Raw genomic sequence first — 8,153 nt, 5'->3', positions numbered from 1 at the left:
GCTTTAAAACTGCTGTTGTATTCTGAACAACAAGGAGCTATTTTTGCACTTCTCCATGTTGTCTGGTTGTACAGTGGCTGAGTCAGTTTCCTGAGTTTTCAATCTCATGTATTTTTGCAGTAAATATGTCTCATATGGGCACATCTATATTCCCTGCAACATGAAAGGCCATAATATAGTTTTGCTGAACACTCTCCAACTCCCCAGGTTCACATAAATATTACTGATGTTTATACCACTTAATACAGTACCTTATCAACATTTTCAAGCATTAAGCTTTACTCTTAAAAAACTTTGGTTTATCTCTAATGTTTCTTAGTAATGGTCTTACAAAGCAAAATTTAAACTGTTTGAAAAATCTGTTTTTAAAAAAATCACCTGAAAAGAGGGATGCCATGACCTTTTCCAAAATTATTTAGTTGTTTGAATAGTTGTGTATTCAGCAGCCTCACAAAACGAGTAACCTCCTTGAGAACTGGAACTGTATTTGTGCTCAATTACATCATATAATGCCTTGCCTAGTGCCTGACAAGCAGAAGTACAGAAAATCTTATCTTAAGGAATGAATGAATTGATGTATGCCAAAACAACAACAACAAATATTTCATCTTTACTGTTTAATTTATCCATAGAGACTTATCATTCTTTTTTTGGACAAGTTTAGTGATCTGGTGCAAAACTTCCTTACAGTCAATGTAGAAGTTGATGTGAAAAGGACATATAACTACAGAGGGTAGATTTCAAGGAGTTGAGCCAGAAACTTACTTATTTGGGTTTGAAATGTACATGTCATTTGTTTACTTAAGCTATCTCCACCCCAATTTTGTGTGTTACATAAAAATAAGCATAACTAGAATAAGAAGAGGTTATTTTTGTTAACATCTGTGTACAAATTATTATTAGCACTCCTAATCCAAGAGCTTAATCATTGTCATGATACCTGTATCACCACCAGATGCAAGCTTTCTGAAACTAACAGTAAATAAATGATTTTGAATAATTTTAAAAAGAAACAAAAATGTAAACATTTTTTTCCCAAAGCTATCTCATTGGTTCAAAGCTAGCCCATTTATAAATGAATATTTTAAAAATGTGCCATTGTGTTTCTAAATTACAGTTTTCCTTTCATATAAAACAAAAATAGACATCCGTGAATAGTAGTTGTTATGAAAACAGAATTTTAGAGGATGTACCAACATAACTAGAAAAAAATACAGAAAGATTTTCAAACAAATTCAATCATCAAGACAAGAAACTAACTTTTGTTAAAAATGGAAACCTACCACCAGCCACATCTGCCAATGAAATATTTTGTGGACAGGCTTGGGTTAAAATAGGTGGTGAAGACACACTGAACTTGTAAAGGTATAGTGAATTAAGAATATAAAAACTGTATGGAGTTGGCCCACAATTTTTCTTGCTCTCTATTTAATTTCTACTAGTAGAATCAAAGGATATGTTATAGGTAGGAAGGCTTTCTTTTCCTTATAAAAAAGTTAGATTTGGGGTTGGGCGGCCGCTTTGAATGGTAACTTTACAACCCCATTGGACACCTCCAATGACAAAGCAGGTGACTTCTACCTTGGAGTTTTCCCTTGCTCCTTGAAGTCAACAGCTTGTGAATGACATCCATTAGGATGTCAAGAAACCAAGCAAGAAACCATTAGGTTACCACAAACACGACTGTGCAAGGGGAACACAAGCTAGCAAGGAACGGTATGGTTTTCTGGACTCTGTTTTTCTGATAAAGGAACCCTGAGGAGGAATCAGTTTTTGCAGGTCTAAAACCATGGCCCGGGGACCAATAACACTCAGGGGTGTGGCCATAAGAGTTCTTTCCGCGTGAGTGGGAGTTTCTCAACCCTCTTCAAAAGAAATTGTATTGCAATGTGATGATGGAGAATTATAGTAACTTGGTCTCAAATGGCCATTTCATTTCTAAGCCAGAGATCATTGTGTTATTGAAGGGAAAAAGAGACCCTTGGATGGTTGTGAAGGAAGAAACAAGAAGCTGAAATACAGATTTGGATTCAAGTTATAAAATAGTCAGCAATAGAAAAATGTTTGTATCTGGGAAACATTCATCTCTTTTTCTGCATCAGATCATTCACAGTGGTGAGAAACCCGATGAAGAATGTGGGAAGGCTTTTTGTTGTGCCTCAAACCTTGCTCAACACAGAAGAGTTCATATTGGAGCAGACTGCCAGGACTCCAAGATGGCATCAGTTGTGCCATTTAAGGAAAAGAAACTCCTGGATGTCAAATTAAGGGAGCTGTCAAGCTGGATACTAATGCGAGATTTCATCCCTAAAGGCATTGCTGGAGCATTTCAGAGAGGTTATTGCCAGTATTACAACAAGTTAAACATGAAGAAAGGGAGTGTTGCCGGGCTTTCTATGGTGCTGGCAGCTTACATGTTTTTCAGCTGTTTGCCGTTCTTACAAGGAACTTAAACAAGAGCAGCCAAGCGAGTACCACTGAAGAGGGCATTCTGCATTCTTTGCTGGGCACCCCTGAATCCTTTCATAGCCTAGTGGAGATTTAATAGCCAATAAAAGATGACTGGTTAAAAAAATCTCTCAGCAACTTTCATTTCAAGAAATATGAACTATGATCACCATTCTGTATATTATATCCCCATGAGTTAATTATTTTATAATTGGAAATTTGTAGCTTTTGGCCTCCTTCACACGTTTCAGCCACTGCCTCTGGCAGCCATTAGTTTCTTCTCTGTTATCTGTGGCTTTGGTTTCATCTTTTTTTTTTTTCTTTTTTCAGAGTCCATTTGTAAGTGAGATCATACAGTATTGGTATATGTCTTTCTCTGTCTGACTTCACTTAGTATAATTCATGTTGTCACAAATGGCAGAATTTCCTTCTTTTTATTATTGAATAATATTCAGTTGTATACATGCCACATTAAAAAAAAAAAAACACTCTCTTAATGATCTCTTGTTTCCATGACTTGCCAGTTGTAAAAAATGCTTCTTTGAATGCTGGAGTGCAGATATATTTTCAAGATAGTGATTTTGTTTCCTTTGGGTAAATACCAAAGGAACTGTTGGGTTATATGATAGTTCTAATTTTTTGAGGAATCTTCATACTGTTTTTCTTAATATCTGCACTAGTTGACATTCCCTCCAGCAGCATGGGGCTTCCCTGGTGGCTCTGAGATGGTAAAGAATCTGACAGCTGTGTGGGAGACTCGGTTTTGATTCTTGGGTCAGCAAGATCCCCTGGAGAAGGGAATGACAACCCACTCCAGTTTTCTTGCCCGGAGAATTCCATGAACAAAGGAACCTTGTGGGCTACAGTCTGTGGGGTTGCAAAGAGTTGGATACGACTGAGCAACGAACACACACACAGACACGTACCAACAGGACATAAGGGCTCCCTTTTCTCCATGTTCTTGCCAACATTTGTTATTTCTTGTTTTTTTGGTAATAGCCATTCTTACAGATGTGAGGTGATATTTTATTGTAGTTTTGATGTGCATTTCCCTGATGATTGCACTCATCTCACACTCTAGGAAAGAAATGCTCAAAGTTCTCCAAGTCAGGCTTCAGCAATATGTGAACTGTGAACTTCTAGAGGTTCAAGCTGGTTTTAGAAAAGGCAGAGGAACCATAGATCTAATTGCCAACATCTGCTGGATCATGGAAAAAGCAAGAGAGTTCCAGAAAAACATCTATTTCTGCTTTATTGACTATGCCAAAGCCTTTGACTGTGTGGATCACAATAAACTGGAAAATTCTGAAAGAGATGGGAATACCAGACCACCTGACCTGCCTCTTGAGAAACCTGTATGCAGGTCAGGAAGCAACAGTTAGAACTGGCCATGGAACAACAGACTGGTTCCAATAAAGGAGTATGTCAAGGCTGTATATTGTCACCCTGCTTATTTAACTTCTATGCAGAGTACATCATGAGAAACGTTGGGCTGGATGAAGCACAAGGAGGAATCAAGATTGCCGGGAGAAATATCAATAACCTCAGATATGCAGGTTATTGACACCACCCTTATGGCAGAAAATGAAGAACTGAAGAGCCTCTTGATGAAAGTGAAAGAAGAGAGTGAAAAAATTGGCTTAAAGCTCAACATTCAGAAAACGAAGATCATGGCATCCGGTCCCACCACTTCATGGGAAATAGATGGGGAAACAGTGGAAACAGTGTCAGACTTTATTTTGGGGGGCTCCAAAATCACTGCAGATGGTGACTGCAGCCATGAAATTAAAAGACACTTACTCCTTGGAAGGAAAGTTATGACCAACTTAGACAGCATATTCAAAAGCAAAGACATTACTTTGCCAACAAAGGTCCATCTAGTCAAGGCTATGGTTTTTCCAGTGGTCATGTATGGATGTGAGAGTTGGACTATAAAAAAAGCTGAGCACCGAAGAATTGATGCTTTTGAACTGTGGTTTTGGAGAAGACTCTTGAGAGTCCCTTGGACTGCAAGGATATCCAACCAGTCCATTCTAAAGGAGATCAGACCTGGGTGTTCATTGGAAGGACTGATGTTGAAGCTGAAACTCCAATACTTTGGCCACCTGATGCGAAGAGCTGACTCATTTGAAAAGACCTTGATGCTGGGAAAGATTGAGGGCAGGAGGAGAAGGGGACGACAGAGGATGAGATGGTTGGATGGCGTCACTGACTCAATGGACATGGGTTTGGGTGGACTCCGGGAGTTGGTGAAGGACAGGGAGGCTTGGCGTGCTGCGGTTCATGAGGTTGCAAAGAGTAGGACACGACTGAGCAATTGAACTGAACTGAACTGATGATTAGTGATGTTGAGCACCTTTTCCTGTACCTGTTGGCCATATTTATGTCTTCTTTGGAAAAATGTCTATTCAGGGTCTCTCCTCATTTTTAATTGGATTGTTTGCTTTTCTGTTAAGTTGTATAAAGGTTTTTAATAAATATATTGTAGATTATAAATCAGTTTATGCTCCAATAGAAAATAAAGGTGGAAAAGAAGTTAGATTTAAAACACTGCAAATTTTCTTTTTTTTTAAATTTTATTTTATTTTTAAACTTTACATAATTGTATTAGTTTTGCCAAATATCAAAATGAACCCGCCACAGGTATACATGTGTTCCCCATCCTGAACCCTCCTCCCTCCTCCGTCTCCATACCATCCCTCTGGGTCGTCCCAGTGCACTAGCCCCAAGCATCCAGTATCGTGCGTCAAACCTGGACTGGCATCTCGTTTCATACATGATATTTTACATGTTTCAATGCCATTCTCCCAAATCTTCCCACCCTCTCCCTCTCCCACAGAGTCCCTAAGACTGTTCTATACATCAGTGTCTCTTTTGCTGTCTCGTACACAGGGTTATTGTTACCATCTTTCTAAATTCCATATATATGCATTAGTATACTGTATTGGTGTTTTTCCTTCTGGGTTACTTCAGTCTGTATAATAGGCTCTAGTTTCATCCACCTCATTAGGACTGATTCAAATGTATTCTTTTTAATGGCTGAGTAATACTCCATTGTGTATATGTACCACTGCTTTCTTATCCATTCATCTGCTGATGGACACCTAGGTTGCTTCCATGTCCTGGGTATTATAAACAGTGCTGCGATGAACATTGGGGTACACGTGTCTCTTTCCCTTCTGGTTTCCTCGGTGTGTATGCCCAGCAGTGGGATTGCTGGATCATAAGGCAGTTCTATTTCCAGTTTTTTAAGGAATCTCCACACTGTTCTCCATAGTGGCTGTACTAGTTCGCATTCCCACCAACAGTGTAAGAGGGTTCCCTTTTCTCCACACCCTCTCCAGCATTTATTACTTGTAGACTTTAAAATGGACAACGTGGAAGAAATGGACAAATTCTTAGAAAAGTACAACTTTCCAAAACTCGGCCAGGAAGAAATAGAAAATCTTAACAGACCCATCACAAGCATGGAAATTGAAACTGTAATAAAAAATCTTCCAGCAAACAAAAGCCCAGGTCCAGACGGCTTCACAGCTGAATTCTACCAAAAATTTAGAGAAGAGCTAACACCTATCCTGCTCAAACTCTTCCAGAAAATTGCAGAGGAAGGTAAACTTCCAAACTCATTCTATGAGGCCACCATCACCCTAATACCAAAACCTGACAAAGATGCCACAAAAAAAGAAAACTACAGGCCAATATCACTGATGAACATAGATGCAAAAATCCTTAACAAAATATTAGCAATCAGAATCCAACAACACATTAAAAAGATCATACACCATGACCAAGTGGGCTTTATCCCAGGGATGCAAGGATTCTTCCATATCCGCAAATCAATCAATGTAATACACCACATTAACAAATTGAAAAACAAAAACCATATGATTATCTCAATAGATGCAGAGAAAGCCTTTGACAAAATTCAACATCCATTTATGATAAGAACTCTCCAGAAAGCAGGAATAGAAGGAACATACCTCAACATAATAAAAGCTATATATGACAAACCCACATCAAACATTATCCTCAATGGTGAAAAATTGAAAGCATTTCCTCTAAAGTCAGGAACAAGACAAGGGTGCCCACTTTCACCATTACTATTCAACATAGTTTTGGAAGTTTTGGCCACAGCAATCAGAGCAGAAAAAGAAATAAAAGGAATCCAAATTGGAAAAGAAGAAGTCAAACTCTCACTATTTGCAGATGACATGATCCTCTACATAGAAAACCCTAAAGACTCCACCAGAAAATTACTAGAACTAATCAATGACTGTAGTAAAGTTGCAGGATATAAAATCAACACACAGAAATCCCTTGCATTCCTATACACTAATAATGAGAAAACAGAAAGAGAAATTAAGGAAACAATTCCATTCACCATTGCAACAGAACGAATAAAATACTTAGGAATATATCTACCTAAAGAAATTAAAGACCTATATATAGAAAACTATAAAACACTGGTGAAAGAAATCAAAGAAGACACTAATAGATGGAGAAATATACCATGTTCATGGATTGGAAGAATCAATATAGTGAAAATGAGTATACTACCCAAAGCAATTTATAGATTCAATGCAATCCCTATCAAGCTACCAACGGTATTCTTCACAGAGCTAGAACAAATAATTTCACAATTTGTATGGAAAGACAAAAAACCTCGAATAGCCAAAGCGATCTTGAGAAAGAAGAATGGAACTGGAGGAATCAACCTACCTGACTTCAGGCTCTACTACAAAGCCACAGTTATCAAGACAGTATGGTACTGGCACAAAGACAGAAATATAGATCAATGGAACAAAATAGAAAGCCCAGAGATAAATCCACGCACATATGGACACCTTATCTTTGACAAAGGAGGCAAGAATATACAATGGATTAAAGACAATCTCTTTAACAAGTGGTGCTGGGAAATCTGGTCAAACACTTGTAAAAGAATGAAACTAGAACACTTTCTAACACCATATACAAAAATAAACTCAAAATGGATTAAAGATCTCAATGTAAGACCAGAAACTATAAAACTCCTAGAGGAGAACATAGGCAAAACAGTCTCTGACATACATCACAGCAGGATCCTCTATGACCCACCTCCCAGAATATTGGAAATAAAAGCAAAAATAAACAAATGGGACCTAATTAACCTTAAAAACTTCTGCACATTGAAGGAAACTATTAGCAAGGTGAAAAGACAGCCTTCAGAATGGGAGAAAATAATAGCAAATGAAGCAACTGACAAACAACTAATCTCAAAAATATACAAGCAACTCCTACAGTTCAACTCCAGAAAAATAAATGACCCAATCAAAAAATGGGCCAAAGAACTAAATAGACATTTCTCCAAAGAAGACATACAGATGGCTAACAAACCCATGAAAAGATGCTCAACATCACTCATTATCAGAGAAATGCAAATCAAAACCACTATGAGGTACCATTTCACACCAGTCAGAATGGCTGCGATCCAAAAGTCTACAAGTAATAAATGCAAATTTTCTTTAGTCGTTTGGCTATCATATTATACTTTAAATAATTTTGAAGTTGTTCACATGATCAGTTTTTACTTCCTTGGAAGTAATGAATTTCATTTTGCTGCCTCTTACTGTTGTAATGGGTTCCCTGGGGGCTCAGATGGTAAAGAATTTGCCTGAAATGTGGGAGACCCAGCTTTGATCCCTGGGTTGGGAAGATCCCCTGGAGAA

General features: G+C 37.9%; 1 pseudogene; it reads left to right on the top strand.

The window, feature by feature from the left end:
• Positions 1–2,216: 2,216 nt before the first annotated feature.
• On the top strand, positions 2,217–2,481 carry LOC113903381 (annotated as a pseudogene).
• Positions 2,482–8,153: the final 5,672 nt, after the last annotated feature.

This window comes from Bos indicus x Bos taurus, chromosome 2 (assembly GCF_003369695.1).
Source record: "Bos indicus x Bos taurus breed Angus x Brahman F1 hybrid chromosome 2, Bos_hybrid_MaternalHap_v2.0, whole genome shotgun sequence".
In the NCBI taxonomy this organism is placed as follows: domain Eukaryota; kingdom Metazoa; phylum Chordata; class Mammalia; order Artiodactyla; family Bovidae; genus Bos; species Bos indicus x Bos taurus.
Note: the sequence above shows the minus strand (reverse complement) of the source record. Positions and strands in the feature narration are given on the sequence as shown.